The sequence below is a fragment of the Babylonia areolata genome, chromosome 8 (genome assembly GCF_041734735.1).
Source record: "Babylonia areolata isolate BAREFJ2019XMU chromosome 8, ASM4173473v1, whole genome shotgun sequence".
Taxonomy (NCBI): domain Eukaryota; kingdom Metazoa; phylum Mollusca; class Gastropoda; order Neogastropoda; family Buccinidae; genus Babylonia; species Babylonia areolata.
Genome location: NC_134883.1, coordinates 20080247 through 20101302, shown reverse-complemented (window position 1 = coordinate 20101302; position 21056 = coordinate 20080247). Strand labels below are relative to the sequence as shown.

At 44.9% G+C, this 21056-nt stretch overlaps 1 protein-coding gene across 3 annotated transcripts in view; it reads right to left on the bottom strand.

Annotated features, from left to right (window-relative positions):
- LOC143284634 (filamin-A-like) overlaps nucleotides 1-21056 on the bottom strand; it is a 200330-nt gene that overhangs the window by 138012 nt on the left and 41262 nt on the right. For 2 of the 3 annotated variants that reach the window (XM_076591504.1, XM_076591507.1), the window contains exon 2: nucleotides 19390-19512. The gene's annotated coding sequence lies outside the window, so the exon portion shown is untranslated. Of the gene's footprint in view, nucleotides 1-7319; nucleotides 7475-19389; nucleotides 19513-21056 lie in introns of those variants that run through there. The other variant, XM_076591505.1, reaches the window with a different exon arrangement.

Here is a 21056-nt window from a genome sequence, read left to right as displayed (position 1 = left end):
TAGACAGTCAGACATAATACCATAACCTCTCTCTCTCTCTCTCTCTCTCTCTCCCTCTCTCTCTAACACACACACACACACACACACACACACACACACACACACCCCACGTATATATATATCATATATATATATATATATATATATATATATATATATATATATATATATATATATATACGTGGTGTGGATGTGTGTGTGTGTCATCTGTTTGTGTTTGTGTGTGTGAGTGAGAGAGAGAAAGAGAGGAGGGGGAGAGAGAGAGGGAGAGAGAGAGGGAGAGAGAGAAAGAGAGAGAGAATGTGCGCGCTTGAATGTACAGAAAGTGAGAAACAGAGAGTTTTCAGAATGGCTGCTAAAATCGTATTACTACTGCATGTTATCAGATCGATGAGTTGTACTACTGTACTAGTCTGCTGAGTGTCAACAGACCCACTGTTAAAGTAAGCGCAAACTGTTTTACGATACACTAACACATATGACAGTGAATGGCAGACGGAAAAAACACAGTCTGCAGTGAGAGGCAGAAAAAAGCACAGACGGTTGTGATATTCATTCCAACCAAGTACATTTCAGAACTTCTCAAAAGCACAAGGAACAACATTCTCTTCATTGATCAGAAAATAAAGAATAAATATATCCCAGTGTATTATGTACCGCAGACAAGCAACAGTATCACAGCAAAAAAAAAAAAAAGCAAAAAAAACACAAAAAAACCAAAAACAAACAAACAAAAAAAAAACAACCAAAGGTCTCGTGTAAATACCAATACATATCTTTGGGTTTATTCACCAGTATATCAACAGGTTTATTTGTTCGGATTTGTACCTTATCGCAGACAGGGGCCAGTTAACAACAACAACAACAACAACAACAAATGTCTCGTGAAAATACCAATCACGCGCTTGAGCTTTTCAGCCTCGGAGGAGTGGAATTTCCAGTAAGTGGGTGCACGAGAATTCGGAAACGGACCCGTTCACGTATACATGTGTGATATCAGGAAAAGATATATGTGCTCACATTAATTTGCAGGGGTGTGAGAATCTTGTGTGCCAGCATCTTGTACACAGATGGACAGGGAGTGGGTGGTTGATGATGTTGAGTCTTGTTGCCGATCACTGCAGTGTTGGTGATGTGTGGGTGGTGTATGTGTGTGTGTGTGTGTATGTGTGTGATGTAGTGTAGTGTGGTGTGGTGTGGTGTGGTGTGTGTGTGTGTGGGGGGGGGGAGTAATATGGTGTGGTTTGGTGTGTGTGTGTGTGTGTGTGTGTGTGTGTGTGTGTGTCTGTCTGTCTGTGTGTGATCATGATATGCTGTGGTATGGTATGGTGTGGTGTGGTGTGGTGTGTGTGGGGGGGGAGGTAAGGGGGGCAGGGGGTCAGTGTCTGTGGTACGATGAGGTGTGTGTGTGTGTGTGTGTGTGTGTGTGTGTGTGTGTGTGTGTGATATGCTGTGGTATGGTATGGTATGGTGTGATGTGCGTGGCGGGGCCGCGGACGGAGGGGGGAATGGGGGGTCAGTGTCTGTGGTACGGTGAGGTGTGTGTGTGTGTGTGTGTGTGTGTGTAAGAACATATAGGCTGTTCACTGCCACTGCCGAGATATCAGACGAGTGCACAGGGGATGAAACTGCGGTCACACCATGCGGCACACACACGGCTCTCTCTCTCTCAGACAATGGCCTCCAGTTGCCGTCTTTGAAGGGTTGATATCCTGCTCCGCATCATGCACTCCCTATTTCTTAGGCAGTTATTAATCTTATTTCACAGTTTTTCTTATTATCATTCTATTCATTTTCAACGCATCTTTGTATAGTCTTTTTGTTTTCTTTTCTTTCTTTCTGATGAAGGAAGAGTTGCTTCGTTGTTTTCACGTACTTTAATTAATCCACTATCACTTTGTTAAACACACGCGCGCGCTCACACACACACACACACACACACACACACACACACACACACACATATACGCATATACAGATACATATATATATATACTGAGATATATATATATATATATATATATATATATATATATATATATACAGAGAGAGAGATGCGTGTGTGTTTAGTGTAACAGCAACGGCAGCAGCAGGAGGAGAAGAAGTGATAAGTTCAGATGGTGATGATGATGGCATGTCCACAGACGATGATGATGGCATTGGTGGTGATGTTGACGGTAATGATGATGGAACGTCCACAGACGATGATGATGGCATTGGTGGTGATGTTGACGGTAATGATGATGGAACGTCCACAGACGATGATGATGGCATTGGTAATGAGTTGACGGTAATGATGATGGAACGTCCACAGACGATGGTGATGGCATTGGTGGTGATGTTGACGGTAATGATGATGGAACGTCCACAGACGATGACGATGGCATTGGTGGTGATGTTGACGGTAATGATGATGGAACGTCCACAGACGATGATGATGGCATTGGTAATGATGTTGACGGTAATGATGATGGAACGTCCACAGACGATGATGATGGCATTGGTAATGATTTTGACGGTAATTATGGTGGAATGTCCACAGACGACGTCACGCAATATTTCACAAGCTGAAAATCTTCCTGAAGAAATTGTTTTTAAGTCTTTCCTTTCATTTTTTTTCTCCCTCATCCACCAACCCCTCCCCGCCCTCACCCACTGACCCCCTTCCCGTACACATCTACGCTCACCACCACGATCTTCAATTATCTTTACCATCTAAAAATGTCACGAAAAACACAAATACATACAGATTATTTTTATTCATTTACAGTATTAAAGTCACCGACGTATGTAAAGACTACTGATTAAATTGATCAGCCAAGCAACCAAGCGACTAGTATGAATCAAGAAACAATCATAAATGTTCGCTTTTAACTTGTATAGTAAGCGCAGCGCGATGTTATTGTAATCAAATGAGATCACGCCATACTACGAAGCTAATAGAATTACTGGGAAGAAAAATAATGCGTTTGTTTCATTTGAGGATGTCCGCGTTTTCCATATGCCTAATACTGCTTATCTCGGGGATACAGTGTGTATGTGTGCTAAAAACCAGGGCCCACTGTAGGAAATGATATGAGACAGCCAGGGTATTTATCAACATCTCTGAAACAATGGAGACAGGACGTTAATGAGACCACACCCGTAGGACGTGTGTATCTGTGTGTGTGTGTGTGTGTGTGTGTGTGTGTGTGTGTGTGTGTGTGTGTGTGTGAGGGTGGGAATGCATTTTTACGCGTGTGTAAGTGTAATGGTATACATTATGTTTGTGTGTGATTGTGATTGCGTATGTGTGGTGGGTCGGGCTGGTGGATTCACTTGAGGACGACGTATATGTGCTGACGGATGTGTTGTATGGTGTGCCACAATGTGTGTGTGTGTGTGTGTGTGTGTGTGTGTGTGTGTGTGTGCACTGTGTGTGTGTGTGCACTGTATGTGTGTGGTATGAGTGGTGGTGGTGGTGTGATGTGATATGTGTTTGTGTGTGTGTGTGTATGTGTGCACTGTATGTGTGTGGTATGAGTGGTGGTGGTGGTGTGATCTGATATGTGTGTGTGTGTGTGTGTGTGTGTGTGCACTGTATGTGTGTGGTATGAGTGGTGGTGGTGGTGTGATGTGTGTGTGTGTATGTGTGTGTGTGTATGCGTGTGTGTGTGTGTGTGTGTGTGTGTGTGTGTGCACTGTATGTGTGTGGTATTAGTGGTGGTGGTGGTGGTGTGACGTGATATGTGTGTGTGTGTGTGTGTGTGTGTGTTTAAGTGCGTGTGTACGCGTGTTCTTTAACATCTTTAATTTAACGTGTGTGAGTGTGTGGGTGTATGTGTGTGAGTGGGTGTGTGCGTGTCTGTATTTGGGTATGTGTGGTGGAGGAGGGAGGTGATTGTGTGTATTCATCTGTGACAATACGTGTGTGGAATGAAACACCGAAGTAGTACTCTGCCATCAGCTCTGTCTCTCCACCCCCACCCTCCTCTCTCTCTTTCATGAAACAGAATATTTGTCAATTTTTATCTTCAAAGCACTTAAGGTACGGTTTCTGTCTTTAAACGTTGAATTAGAATATGTTTCATTATCATGACATGACTGATTGTGCACAATTTGCATGCAGAAAAAAACGATTATTACATCTGTTCCTGATGGGGCAATATCCTCTCTCTAATAAATCATCTGTATCTCTCCTCTTCCCACACCCGTCTCTGTCTCTCCCTCTCTGTCTCTATCCCCCTCTCTCTAATAAATTATCCACATATCTCCCCTAACCACACACCAGTCTCTGTCTCTGTCTCTCCCTCTCTGTCTCTATCCCCTCTCTCTCTCTCTAATAAATTATCAAAATATCTCCTCTTCCCACACCCGTCTCGGTCTCCCCCTCTCTGTCTCTATCCCCTCTCTCTCTCTAATAAATTATCCACACATCTCCCCTTACCACACACCAGTCTCTGTCTCTCTCTCTCTGTCTCTATCCCCTCTCTCTGTCTCTCTCTCTATCCCCTCTATCCCTCTCTGTCTCGGTCTCTATCCCCTCTCTCTCTGTCTCTATCCCCTCTCTCTAATAAATTATCCATATCTCCCCTTACCACACACCAATCTCTCTCTCTCTGTCTCTGTCTGTCTCTCTTTATGTGTCGTCACACGGATCCTGATACACCACATCATACATAGTACAGGGACAGAGTGCTGGTTACCACCGCACGAGACAAGCTATCCATCAACATCGCTGAAACACTTGAGGCAGGAAATGAGATAGGGACGCGCGCAGCGCGCACCGAATCAGATAAGCAGGTGGCTGATTGGTCACTGGCGTTGGTGGATGTCACGTGGTTGGCCGATGCCGCGCATGTTTACATCATCAGCAGATACTTTGCACTGCATTGCACAACTGGAGAAGAAGAAGGGGGAAAAAAGGCGGTAGAGAGGGCGTGGTGACTGAGAGTGAAACAGACACTGAGACAGGCGACAGAGAAAGACAGATAGACTAACAGATAGATTGATAGATAGATAGATAGGGAGAGAGAGGGGAGAAGGAGAGGGAGATATATGGGGTAGCTAGGAAGAAAGCGGATGGATAAAAAGGGACACACACACACACACACACACACACACACACACACACACACACACACACAGATGACGGAGTGGGAGGGGACAGAGAGACAGAAAAAGCGAGACAGTTCATCGATGCAAGCAGACAGTCATACAGACAGACAGACAGGTAGATAGCCACTGAGGCAGACCCAGCGACAGGGAAGGGTTTTTTGTTTTTGTTCCTTTGTTTAGTTTTTTGTTTGTTTGATAGAAGCAGTTCATAGAATGATGCAGGTGACATCAAAAAGTTTTAACTGTTAATGTAAATGTTATTGTGTAAGCCCGCCGGCTCTCGGCCTGAATGGCCTGGTAACTCGATCTTGACCTTATCTTGCTTATTCAGAATGAATATTATGTCTCTCATATACGCTCGTGACCACTTCAGTCGTGAGAGAATGATAATGAGCTCGGCAGAGATAGAATCAGCGTTCACATACGAAAAGTAGTAGTAGCACTGAGTAGCCTGCAGCAGCAGCAGCACACACACTGTCTCTTCGACTCATAGAGCAACACTATAAAGGAGAAATGGTAGTAGCAGTTGTTGAAGAAGCATCGGCAGTAGTAGCACTAACAGCAGCAGCAGCAGCACTAGTAGTAGTAGTAGCAGTAGTAGTAGTAGTAGCAGTAGCATTTGGAAGAGGAGAAGTTGGGGGACCACAGCTTCATGTTCAGTAAATACGCAAATGTCAGATAATAAATATAAGTTATCGAATTAGTAAATGCGGGGTCGAACACTTTATAGAATATATGAACTATTCTTCCATGCATGCGTGAGTGGCAGTGCGCGCGCACAGGAATGTGCGTACATTGACGTCAGTATACACCTACGTCAGCGTATAACGATGTGTGTGTGTGTGTGTGTGCGTGTGCGTCAGTGCGTGCGTGCATGTGTGTATGTGTGTGTGTGTGTGCGCGCGCGCGTGTGTGTGCGTGTGCGCGCGCGTGTGTGTGTGTGTGTTAGAGCTGACGCGAACGTCTGTGCCGCCGGAATGGAAATGATGACTTAGCAGACAGCGTCAAAACAAAACAAAGCAAACTAACACACACACACACACACACAAAAAAAAAAAACAACTGTGGGAGAGCACCAAGTCAGACAGGACCCAAACTGGACCATACAGAAATGCTGTGGCAGGTGCCTTTGGGGGGACTTCGTAATATACGCTTCACGCAGGTGTTGCCATGTGTGTGAATGTGACAGGTGACACCACAAACACAGCACAGATGTACTTGCCACTCCTTTTTCGGTCTTTCTCTAACGGACATACACACACACGCGCGCGCACGCGCACACACACACACACACACACACACACACTGTCACACACGTACTGACTTTCTGACTCATTGACTCACAACTCATAAATATCTATGTCTGTCTCTCCATTCCCCCGCACCCCCTCTCTGTCTCTCTCTAGTTCTGTCTATTTTTTCCCATCCTCCATCGTCTCTATGCCTTCTTCGACCCCTCCTTCAATGTTAATCGATTCATGATTTAAATTTTTCACCTCAAAAGAAAGCGCACTAGTAATTAAATCATCAGTATCATGTTAAGTGGCTATAATAGACTAAAGAGTCTTCATGGCAATCATCGAACAGCGCTCGACCAGCCCTCGTGTAATTATCCGATTTCCCGTCACAAATTTTCGCTAAGCGTGGCACTGAATCAATGAGGAAAAATAAAAGCCTGATAGATCACAAGTGTAAAAAATAGAGTGAGATGAAAGGCAAGCTGTAGAGTGGAAAAGGACATACTTCAAAAGTTCTTTCCGGAAAAAAAAAAGTTTTATCGCCCTCAGCCATTTTATTCTCTTCCACTCAATCTGTTTCGAAATGTTCAAGTATTTGCTCGCGAGTGCCTTGTGTGTGTGTGTGTGTGTGTGTGTGTGTGTGTGTGCCCGGCCAGTGTTTGTGTGCGTGTGTGAGTGCGCGCCGCGCGTGCGTGTGGGTGTGCGTGCATTTGTGCCACTGTCTAAGCCCCTGTCTCCTTCTCTGCTTGCCTGTCTGTGTCTGTCTGTCTACCTGTCTTTCTGCTTCAGTGTCTGCCTGCCTGTCTGTCTGTCTGTCTGTCTCTCGCTCCATCTATGTTTCTCTCTCTTTCTCTCTCTCTCTCACACACACACACACACGCACGCACGCACACACACACACACACACACACACACACACACACCTATTCAATCAGACATAGAAAACAAAAAAAGACACTGACACCTCGGAGACACATCACTGACCTGTCGCTGACTGACCCCAAAAGACGGAGCAGAACACCTCGATCAGAGAACTACTGACAAACCTAACCACAACCGAACACCCAACAAACAGCACACAGTGACTCAACCACCAGACGGGCTAGCAAACTTATTACCCAACCGATCCCTCTGCCGGGCACAAATAACTCCACACCACTCCGGCAAAACAGCGCGTCCGTCGGCACACGTCTGATGCAAACCCACCAACCAGACTGGCCAATCTGCTGTCACCACTAACGAATGAAACCGAGAAAGGAAAAAAAATACAAACGCCCTAACAACGTATAACGCACAACACTACGTAACAACAACTAAAAAAAAAACTATCGTAAAAAAGCTACCGATGCATATGCACATGCATACAGAGAACGCGCACTGAGAGGACATTAACGCCCTAGCAACACAAAAACGCTCAACACTACTTACAACCCAAGAAACTCTCGTCAGAACGCCCACAAAATGCCGATGTAATGTAATGCTACACAGAGAACACGCACTGAATGTATCTCGGTGCTTCCCTCTAAGGTCCTCCTCTACTCCTCGGTCGCAAAGCGACATGCTCACCCCACCCTCGCTCCATCACTTACCTCCCCCTTCCTCCTCCCATCTCTCCCCTTCCTTCTATCTCCTTCTTCGTCAGCGGCACCCTCTCTTACGAATGTTGGGGACCTACGCCTCAGGCTCAAGTGGGTTTCCTTCCCAGTCCTGAAGCTGGCATTGTCCGCCAACAAAGAGACCCTTTGCCCATGTTACGCCCCGGACTGAGATACCGATTGTAGATGTAAACGTACAGACCTTTTTTTTCTTTCTTTCTTTTTTCGCTCTTTTTTTTATGCGTACAGACTTACAGGAATTTCTCCCTCCTATCTCACAAACTCTTTAACCCTGTTGTCAGTGATATATATATATATATATATATATATATATATATATAGTGTGTGTGTGTGTGTGTGTGTGTGTGTGTGTGTGTGTAGATAAATAGATACAGTGATATATAACTAAAAGAATGATTTTAAGAGAAGGGGTGTGTGAGGGTTGGAATCACGTGTGTGATATCAGTCGAAATGTTTGCCTTGTATAGTCTTTTCAAACATTCTCAAACTGGCGATGGAAATGCAAATGCATAACTCGAATGTTTGTGTAACTTCTGCACTGGGACGTATCTCGGTTTGGTGTCTTGAAATGTCACCGTCCCAAGCACATATTTATCATGCTGTTAAAATGTTCTAAAACTGAAAACCAAAAATTACGGAGATGCAAACGACTCAAGTCTCTGACCAATCTGCTGTCATCTCTCCAGATTAAGAACAAAAGAGAACAATGTTTTGGAGTCGCTGCATAGTTTGATTTATATGAAATCATTCAGGCCATGTCAGTAATGAACCTGCCGACCGGTAGTGTTATATCCGGGCTAAAAAGGAAGTAAACTAAAAACAGAAATCCCACACTTAAATCTCAAGTCTGAAAGTACACGACTTCCAGACAGACCAAACAGATGACAAACGCCGATACTGCACAACTGTATGTCACAAGGGACTGACTGTTGATAAAGTGAATGGTCGGAATGGTGGAGGTTACAGGGTAGAATCTGACTGAGGGCATTTGGTTCTTCTGCTTTTCTTCTTCTTCTTCAAGTTCTTCAAGCTCGCTGTGTTTTCATTTGTTAGTTTTGCTGGGATTGATGAGAGAGAAAGAGAGAGAGAGAGAGAACATACACAAAGCCGCGTCTCATATGCATATCCACATATAGGTCAGTGCATTCGTGTACGCATTGTACGTGCTTGTGTGGGCGTGTGCTGTGTGGGTGTAAGTGCGGGAGGAGGTTGAGAGAGGAGGGGGCGGTGGGCGTGCCACGTTATACTGAAGTGTCAGAGCTTGTTACATTTCTCACGACAGCAGCTGCTGTGAACGTGCGCTGTTTGTATTCGCGCGTGCGCAGAATTCGTCACTGTCCTTCGCAAACGTTGCTGGGACCAGGTGACCATAGCTGTTGGAGAGTGAGACAAGTCTCTCGATCTCTTGCCCACTCCATGCTGTCGCAAATATGCTTCTCACAAACACGCACAGAGAGAGACAGAGAGAGAGAGACGGGGTAGACAGACAGGCAGAAGCAGACTGACAGACAAACAGGGCAGGCAGAGACTAGACAGAAAGGCAGAGAGGGAGCGAAAGGGAGGGGGGACAGACAGACAGACAGAGGCAGACTGACAGACAGAGGCAGACGGACAGATAGCAGATAGATAGACAGACTAGACTGGCAGACAAACAGGGCAGGCAAAGACAGAAAGTAAGAGAGAAAGAGAGGGGGGGGGGGGCAGACAAACAGAGGCAGACTGACAGAGGAAGACAGTCGGACAGGTAGCATACAGATAGACTAGACGGACAGACAAACAGGACAGGAAAAGACAAAGTAAGAGAGAAAAAGAGAGAGGGGAGGGGACAGACAGACAGAGGCAGATGGCAGACAGACTGGCATTCTGGACGGACAGACAAACAGGGCATGGTGGAGAGACAGAAAGGCACACAGAGAGAGAGAATGAGACAGACAAAATGAGAGAGAGTTTCCTGCTTCAAGTGGTCAGAAACAGAAGCTGGGGGATGTGTGTTAAGTGCCAACATTAGGCCAAAAGGGATTGGCTGGGACGGCGTGACCTTTTCTTTGAAGATGCTAGGTCACACACACACACACACACACACACACACACACACAGACGCACGAACCCACACAAACATACGCGCACGTACACACAAACACACACATACACACACACATAAATACACAAAAGCACACGCACACGCACACACACACACGCACACACACACACACATGTACTCTTTAACTGTCTTTCACTGTGCGGCTGAGAGCGCGCGTGTTTGTGCACGTGTGTGCGTCTCTCTCTGCCTATTTGTGTGGAGGGGGGGAGGGGGAAGGGTGTAAATAGCGAGTTCTTGAAAGGCAATGGACCAATTTCGATACGGTTTGTTCATGATAATACACAATCGGACCTCTTTTGAAAATGATGTACCCATTGAATAAACAATCTTAATGCAAAGGTTTTGATATATTTTTGATGCAGATTAGAATCACAGATGAACACTTTCATTTTTCCTTACGTTTGCTTCTTTATTTTTCTTTCATTTTTCCTTACGTTTGCTTCTTTATTTTTTACGCATGTACATTGTCTGAATCGATAAAACGTTCGACTGTTTGGGGTTTGTTGGTTTTTTGGGGGGTGGGGGGGGCCGGGGGGGGGGTGAGGGTGTGGTGGGGGTTACTGCCCCGTCATCTGCACCGTTTCAGTGGCATTGCTCCAAAGCCGCTCATTCCTAGTCTCCCACACACAGCCACCACTGGGTTCGTCTGTCACACTCCCAGCGTCGGCAGTCCGCAGGGAACTATCGATGTTAAGCCGCCAGCAGGCCACACACCAGAGGAGACCCTGCACTGCTGCTGAGTCACTTCGGTGGTGCTCAGTGGTGCCTGTTCTGATTTTACGTACTTAGGACACCACCAACTAAGCCCCCTACTAACGACAATAATGGCTTTGTCGCGAAGCTAGACTGAGTGAGCGTCTCTCCCAGAGTGGAGACCGTCATCACGTCCCTCCAACAACAGCCCCCTATGAATCTGCCGACGCTGAAGACATTGACAGGACTCACCCCAAGCACGGAAGTAGAGGGGTATCGAAACTGAGGTCACCATGACAGCAGGGTATGAAAGGCCACAGACTTTGGGACTGTTTTGTTTGTATTGATGATGATGAAGGACGTTCGACTGTTTTTACGTTTGACCTTGGCCCAAGGGTCAAGGTCATGATAGAAAAAAAAGTTATGTGCCAAAGTTATTTTCATACATTTTCTGCAATTATGGATATAGAACAAAAAGTGCCATTTGTTTGACCTTGGTTTACTCAAGGTTACAAAGGTATAAGGTTTTCCACCTTCTACGATGTTTTTTTCTTTCTTTCTTTCTTTCTTTTTTTACAAATTTCTTTCAAATCGTTTTAACGACTTTATGAATGCCAACATTCAGAGCGAGTGCTAACGCCTCTCAAAACACGTTACTATTGAGTGACTTCGACCAAAGATGAAGGTCAGAGCGGGATGGTCAGTGTGCACATACACAGCAACTGTTTACGTGTAGGTGTGTGTGTGTGTGTGCGCGCGCGCGCGCGCGCGCGTGTGTGTGTGTGTGTGTGCTTGCATGTGCGTGTGTGTGTGTGCTTGCTTGTTTGTGTGTGTGTGTGTGTTTCTTCATATCCTCATCTCGCGTCCACCGTACACCGAGTTTCCCTCACTTCTTTCTTTCCAAACAGTCCCGCCGCCACCACCACCACCACCCCTCTCTCTCTCTCTCTCTCTCTATGTCTATCTATCTACACCCCCAACTCCTTACCCTCCTCATTCTGTCTCCATCTTTGCTCATGTCGCCACTCAACTCAGGTGAGTCATCCTCACACAAAAGGTCACGTTGCCTCAGGCCACGAGACAAACCCTGCTTTTCGAGCAAGGTTTGTTCTTTACACAGCTCATGCATACTTCTGTGTCTGACCCCAGAGAAGCTCCGGGAACGTGGAGGCGTGTGTGTGTAAGAGAGAGAGTGTGTATGTGTGTATGTGCGCGTGCGTGCGTGCGTGTTTGTGTGTGTGTTTGTGTTTGTGTGTTTGTGTGTGTGTGTGTGTGTTTGTGTGTGTGTGTTTTTGTGTGTGTGTTTGCGTGCGTGCGAGCGCACGCTTCTGAGTGTGTGTGTGTGTGTGTGCGCGCGCGCGTGCGTGCCAGTGTGTGTGCATGCTTCATTCAACCCGAGACAGAGTCTATGAAGTATAATTCAATTCAAAATCTAAGGGAAAAAAAACATACAAAAAAACCAACAATAAACAATACTACTGGAAACATAAAATCAACATCAAACTAACCCAATGGACATGTAATTCCGCTTGAAAAGCAATGAATTTACACAACAATAACAACAACACAACAAATGTCTTTCGAGTAATAACAAACGAAAGTCACAGACTTCATTGCAGTGTTACAAAAGTGAGTATAAACGTCCAAATGAACAACAGTATTAGTGCAATACATTTTATATATATACATACTGGTCTGACTGCCAAAGAAGGAACGTTCTTTTTTTTCTTTTTTCTTTTTTTCAAATGAAGAAGAAATGTTTTAAAATGTACAATTCGTCATTCACGATTCCTCGCAGACGAACCATGCTCTATAGCACGATGACTGTTGAATTTATCTAACGTGTGTGCGCGTAAATATTTTGGAATGATAAGGCAAAGCAGATTTAGCAGTCTGAAAAATTAGACGGAGATACGGCGAAGCGGAGTGGGTGATAACTTATATTGAGATGTGTGTGTGTGTGTGTGTGTGTGTGTGTGTGTGTGTGTGTGTGTGTGTGTGTGTGTGTGTGACGGATTACGCTGGGGTTTTCTTTTGATGACACCCCACCCCCTACACACATACCACACCTCACCTCACCACACCACACCACACACATACACACACCACACCACACCACACCACACCACACACACACACACACACACACACACACACACACACACACACACACACACTGATTGGCGCACGCTAATTTCTTTCTCCAAAATGCAGAGAAGAGATGTTCTGACGGTCCGTGTGTGAACCTATACCTACGTTACTACTTTCCAGGACATGTTCAAACGCTCTTGAGGGGCAAGTGATAGTGAATATCAGTCTGTTCATTTCTTGTGTGTACGCGCTCGCTAACCTTTTATACAGTATAACAGGAATACTGAATTTAAAAGCATTCAGGAACTACTAAACATTTTAGAGACGAGAAAGATTTACAAACAATATGTCACGAAGGCACAGGAGAGAAGAAAAAAAAAGCAAAAGACAAAAATCCATATGTCATAATGGAAACACTGTAATAAACACAAACTGTCTCTTTATCAGCAAAGCGTTCCCCTCGTGCTTAGCGCGCGCGCAATCACGTGCGATAAAAGTTCACGCGCAATCAAACAGCACCCTCTTTACGACCCGACATAGCATCTCGCGCATTTAGCAGGGTCAACGCCAATTTATTTTTTTTTTTTCAACGACAGTTTTGACAGGCCTGGAGATACCCCTCTTGCAGATAGGAGCTTCGTTTCCTAACTCCCACCCCCTTTTCAACCCCCCATGCCCACCCTCCCCACACACCCATTCCCCCACCCCCACCCCCACCTGCCCTCTCTAAGGAGGCATCAGGTCAGACGGGACAGTAAGGGAAATGTCTGTCAGCACAGACCCGTGTTGTTTCGTTGCTAGATGACCTGCTGTAATAAAATCTTCTTCTCTTTTTTTTCTTTTTAAGCCAGATACAGACGAGAGAGAAAAAAAGAAGCTAGATGAACTGCTGTCACACGAACTAAAAAAAAAAAAAATTAATATAAAAAATTCAGTAAAGGAAATACCAGATGAAGATGAAAAAGGAAAAAAAGAAAAAAAAAAACAACAACAACAAAACAAAACAACAAACCATCGTTGGGTTGCATATGCGCTGCGATCTGAGCAACGCTAAGTTCAATAAGCGTCTAGAACCTTCCTAAACCCATGCAAAGCAAATTTAGTATTCCTAAGATCACTCATGCAACCCAGCTCATAGAAAAGCTAAATGCGAAGTAATAAAGGAGGAAAGTACTGCACACATCAAGGGTTTAAGAAAACAATGGCAAGTAAGACAACATGAAAGAAAATGGTCAGCAACGGAAGAAAGACAGAAAGAAGAAACTGAAGAATACAATAAAATGTTGGGTGTGAAGATGTAAATCAGAAAAAAGAAAGACAGAAAAACAGAGAGGAGAGAGTTAGGTGATGACAGAGGAATAAAACATAACGAAAATAACAGAAGCAACGACGGCGCAATAGCCGAGTGGTTAAAGCGTTGGACTGTCAATCTGAGGGTCCCGGGTTCGAATCATGGTGGGTAAAGGGTGGAGATTTTTACGATCTCCCAGGTCAACATATGTGCTGACCTGCTAGTGCCTGAACCCCCTTCGTGTGTATATGCAAGCAGAAGATCACATACGCACGTTAAAGATCCTGTTATCCATGTCAGCGTTCGGTGGGTTATGGAAACAAGAACATACCCAGCATGCACACCCCCGAAAACGGAGTATGGCTGCCTACATGGTGGGGTAAAAACGGTCATACACGTAAAAACCCACTCGTGTGCATACGAGTGAACGCAGAAGAAGAACAACAACAACAACAAAAGCAACAAACACTCCATTCCCTTCTTCCAAAGATCAGAACAGTCCAGTCACTTCTTATCTGGACCAACTCAGGTGAACAAAAGAAATAATAATAATGATATGAAAATAATGATAATAATACGTAGTACTTACATGACGCAAACTCCCCATGTACTGGGCTCTAATGAACTGATCTGATTTCCTGTTTGATTTTTATTAATGATAATAAAATAAAGCCAGATGTTACACGGGGAACTGTCTTCGAGAATGTGGTCATTTTGGAACAGCCTCAAGCTCTGTGTGTGTGTGTGTGAGTGCGTGTGTTTGTGCGTCTGTGCCAGTGTGTGTGTGTGTTGCAGGGGTTTTCCCGGCTATCACCCGCAGCTGATTGTGCAGTGGGCTCAACTTGAAGTGCGGGAAGACCGGAGCCACAGAGCCAAGTGTCATCTGCTTCACGGATGCGTCTTTTACAGTGCTGCTGAATTTTTTTTTTCTCTCTGACCAGCACTGCATTGTGTCTGTGTCTGTAGCATTGGGGCCTAGTTGACGCCGGGATCTTGTTAAATGAAAGGAAGCGCTGAATATAGCCCTGTCAAGCAGTCTCAAACTGAGTGGATCTATATAAGGTATTGTCATCACATATACAGACCCAGACGAAGACACGGACACGGACACACACACACAAAGCACGAATGATCAACATAATCCTCCCACTTTCACCCTCCCCTCTCTCTCTCCCCCTCTCTGCCCCCCCCCCCCCCACCCCCCCCTCTCTCTCTCTCTCTCTCTCTCTCTCTCTCTCTCTCCCAGTCTAATATCATCTTAGATGAACATACGAATAAATAAACGAACGAACGATCTCTCTCTAGGTCGCTTGAACTCTTTTATATTTCTTCTAGTATTACTAATCAAACTGCATTATCTCGTCTTTGCTCACGAAACAAAGCAGTTGCATATAAAGACATAGGTGTAACGGTGCTGCCATATTGACAATTCAACAATACAGAAGTTGCCAATGAAGTAGGTTTCAGTCAACAAACACATAAAACACTCGACCATAATTTTACGACTGGAACAGCACACACACACATACACACACACGCGCGCGCGCGCGCACGCACGCACACACACACATACATACACACACACATATATATACACACACGCACACACACACACACACACACACACACACACACACACGCACGCACGCACACACACACATACATACACACACACACACATATACACACACACACGCACACACACACACACACACACACACGCACGCGCGCACTCACGCACACGCACACACGCACACACACACACACACACACACACTGACAACCACATCAGCCCCATGTGACACCTGAAGCCGATCAGACCATTTTGTAAGGTCCTGTAGAGAAACAAGGTGTCATTCAAGTCACGAAGTGTGGTCGACAGGTGTGAAGGTATGCAGGTACCAGGTAACACAGCTGGAGCTGGTGGTCAGTGGGGTATAGGACAGGACACAGCTGGTGGCTGAGACGATGAGGAATGGAGGTCACTTTAATGTGTACGTGTGCATGTACTGTCTGTAGTCCTTACCCATCATGTACTGTCTGTACTCATTACCCGTCAAGATTGGTAGTCACCGTGGACCAAACGTGGCGATAGCCTTCAGATGGCCCTAGTGGTCGGCGAGGCTCTAAGCACCATAATTTGATTTGAATAACTGTGTGGACCAACTGACCCCAACGTCGTCGTCGTTGTCTTCAGTATCAGCATCATCAGAATCATCGTTGTTGCAATATTATAAACACAACCAAAAGATCTGTCTCTCCGATTTCAGTGTATAATGCTGGTGGTGCTGCTGTCAGCATCAGTAAATGGCTTTTGTATGGTGTATTTCTGTTGGTAAATGCAGACTCAGTGCGTTGGCAATCGCCCATTTACACACAGCCACGCCTGAAAGTGACTAACCACACTCAGCCATACAACACACCGCACCCATGAGCTGCTGGTGCTATTGCCGCTTCTGTCGCCGCTACTGATGCTCCTACGAAACTAATTCTTTTTTTTTTCTAACCAGTTATTCAGAGAAGTTGTATAAAGTTGCACCACCACTGCTGCTACGATTCCGATACTGACGCTTTTTTGTGTGTTTGTTTTTGTTGTTGTTGTTGTTGTTGTTTTCTTTTGTTTATGCATAAAATCTAACCGTTTCCATCAGTTACAACTACCACCACTACTACAAATCATACGGCCGACACTTCTGCTGCTGCTTTTCTTATATTGTATACTTACTTACCTCACTACTGTTTCTGCTCTTCCCTTTACAGCTGCTTATTTCGAGACTGGTGTCGTTACTTCCACAATGTGTTCCTACGATACTAAAAAGGTTGCTTCTCCAAGTAAGCTGTCACCAAAATTGCCACGATTACTTTTTTGACTCACTTGTGTAAACAAAGTGAGTCTATGTTTTAACCCGTTGTTCGGTTGTCTGTGTGTGTGTGTGTGTGTGTGTGTGTGTGTGTGTGTGTGTGTGTCCGTGGTAAACTTTAACATTGACATTTTCTCTGCAAATACTTTGTCAGTTGACACCAAATTAGGCATAAAAATAGGAAAACTTCAGTTCTTTCCAGTCATCTTGTTTAAAACAATACTGCACCTCTGGGATGGGCACAAAAAATAAAGAATGAAGCCTAATTATATGCAAACTGCATTTACTTTTATATTTATATTTTTTGCATTCTCTAAACTTGGCACTTTGATCTGATATTCTGACCCAACAACAAGAGCAGTCATTATTATCATTTTCTGTTGAAACAGGAACTTCTTTTGCTAAGCATGGAAGTTTTATTTATTTTGCAAACGTTTTGGTGCAGATAGTAAAAAACGGAAATTACTCTGTAATCAATGCTAGGGGACTTAATTTACTTTAAACTGATCTTTCTCATCTTAAACATTACATTTTGAAATTATACTCAATACATAAAAAAACTTGGATTTTTTTTAAAGTGTATCACAAGTGAGTCTTGAAAGCCTTGCCTCTCTTGTTCCCATTGTATCGAAACATTTTGTTCATTTAAAACAGTTTTACGTCAGCATCTTGTGAATGTGAAAAGTTGGTTCTATATAGGCAGCAGAACCTGATTGTACATTCACACCAACACGCCATTGCAGCCCAGATTCCTTTCACACACAGCTAACTTTCTAACCACTAACGTCCGTCCGTCCTAAGCAATTACCATGGTGAAATAATGAGAAACAGCACACACACAAAAGAAGAAGAAAAAATATATATATATATAAATAAAATAAAACACCCTTATGTTTTATGCTTGGAAGATACAGATGTTTTATGGTTGTTTTGTTTTTGGTGGGTTGGTTTTTTTTCGGGGATGGGGGGGGGGTGCGGGGGGGAGGGGGGGGTTACTGTAGATGTTAGAAGATACAAAGAGATGTTTCATGTGTTTAGGCTTACTGTAGTTTTTTTTGGTTGTTTTTTTTCTTTTTAAAGAAGATACAAACTCATGGGGTTTGGGGAGATGGCTTACTGTAGTTACTGTAGCTGCAACCACGGAATCTTCTGTTGGACATTGATTGAACAGAGTAGCTCTCTCCTGTCCGCTGTCACAAGTTATGTAAATGTCGTGTAGGACATGGACATTCAGCACAGAGGCCAAACAAAACAAGGGACCGACGTGCCTGGATGAACACGAGGACTCCCCTACCCTGCCGTGGGCAGCGATGTCTGTTGTGGCACATACTACAGCTGTCGCCGGGGAGATACTGTCGCCGGCGATATGTGCCGACCCTCACGGTACACTGTCGCCGGCTTATACACACATGTCGAAAAATCACACACACACAAACATACACACACGCACACACACACTCACACACACACACACATACGCACGAACGCATTCAAGCACACACACATACACACACACACACACATACATACATGAACGCATGCAAGCACACACACACACGCGCGCGCACTCACGCTCACACGCACGCACACACACACACACACACACACACACACACACACACACGCACGCGCACACACACACACACACGCACGCACGCACGCACTCACGCACGCACGTACATGCGCGCACACACACACACACACACACACACACACATATAAACAAACAAACAAACAAACACACACGCCTGATGCAGCACAGCGCATAATCATTGTTGCGGAAGCGACTCTGCCGGGTAACTATTGTCACCGGTGGCAATATATGCACGGCGACACTACAGGCCGCAACAGACAGCACGGCCCATTCAGCCCTCAGAGTGGATGGATGTGTAGGCCAAGTGTCTTCCTTCACCTCTCTGCATGGGGACATGGCAGGTCCAAGTTCCCATGTCATGATCGTGATCGTCAAAACACGACAGTCAAATGTTTAATTCATGACGACAGGAACGAACCACAGCACGCGCGCTGCGCGCGCGCTCTCTCTCACACACACACACACACACAAGCACACACGCACGCACGTACGCATACATGCGCGCACGCACACAACACACACACACACATACACACACACACAATCGCCCGCGCGCGCGCACACACACACACACACACATACACACGTATAGCAACACACGCGCACGCGTGCAGGCACGCACGCACACACACACACACACACACACACACACTCGATTGCGGAAAGGAAAAATGTAAGCTCCTCGCTGACAAAAGATCAAACAAACAAACAAACAAACAAACAAAATTACAAACAAACCGACATACATACATACATACAGACAGACAGACAGACAGGAATATAGACAGTTATTCATCAGTCACTTACGGGTTGCCTTTACGTAGTGTGTGTGTCAGCAACAGTGTAGGTCTGTCTGTCACAAACACGAACGTAAACAGGAACGGGATAGTTCACAGCCCAACCTCTGGGAGCTGTCACGGTCGTCGCCGTCTGAAACAATAAACAGACTGGTCTTACACGAGGTTGGGATGAAAACTGACCATGATTAATGTAGTTCAGTTCCAGATTTACTTAGATTGTTCTTATTTGAAATGCATCCTTCAAGCGTTGGACTGTCAATCTGAGGGTCACGGGTTCGAATCACGGTGACGGCGCCTGGTGGGTAAAGGGTGGAGATTTTTACGATCTCCCAGGTCAACATATGTGCAGACCTGCTAGTGCCTGAACCCCCTTCGTGTGTATATGCAAGCAGAAGATCAAATACGCACGTTAAAGATCCTGTTATCCATGTCAGCGTTCGGTGGGTTATGGAAACAAGAACATACCCAGCATGCACACTCCCGAAAACGGAGTATGGCTGCCTACATGGCGGGGTAAAAACGGTCATACACGTAAAATCCCACTCGTGTGCATGCGAGTGAACGCAGAAGAAGAAGAAGAAGAAGAAATGCATCCATGTCGAGGAGAAGGGGCTGGGAGGGGGTCGCGGGGAGGGGTGGGGGGGGGGGGGGACACGCTCTTTGTCCGCTCTTAATCATTCAATGGTCAATGTTATGCCATTCATTTCGGGCTGAACACAATCACACACAGACACGGCACACAGAGACACACAGACAGACAGACAGACACACAAACATACAGACACACAGACACCATACACCATACACACACACACACACACACACACACACACACACAAGAAGGCTAGACAAGCTAACGATCGCACAAGAGACATATGCGCGTGCACACTCATGCAGACAGACACACACAGACACACAGACACACACACACACACACACACACACACATCTGGTGCAAATTTAGGCCTGTCAAGCTTTTGGAAGGGTGTACATTTTGTCGTTTTTAAAGAGTAAAATGTGTAATGTGCATATGTTTGATTAAACATTTGTTCAACGAATCGAAATCGAGTTTTACAGACGTTTCATTGATTGCTCGTTTTCTTTGTTGTCTTCTCTTTGATCATAGATTTGTTTTCGTTTTGTGTGTGGGGGTTTTTTTGTTTTGTTTTTTGTTGTTGTTGTTTTGTTGTTGTTTTTTTTTTGGGGGGGATCGCGTCCATTTGTTTTTGTCAAAGTGTGTAAAGCGATTGTACATGTTTATCTTGCATCGTACACACTTTTCATGAGGCGAAAGAATGAAACATCTCTGTCACCGTCTGATACAGACAGCTATTCTGACTATAGTCTCGCTTTTTTTAATTTGTTTATTGTTGTTGTTTTTGGGGTGGGTTCCGTTTTTTTTCCTTTTTTTAATGTATTTACGTTTTCCTTCCCACAATATGCACAGTGGCAGTCCTTGTTCTTTTAAGTCACACACACACACAGAGAGAGAGAGAGAGAGAGAGAGAGAGAGAGAGAGAGAGAGAGAATGCATTCACGCATAGATAATATAACGACCCTTAGTATCGAATCCGCGTGTGAACACGGAAAAGACATAAGAAGTGAACGGAATTTTAAAACCTACACTGCTAAGTCTTTAAACCTTCACTAACTATAGAAGGAAGACTAAGAGAC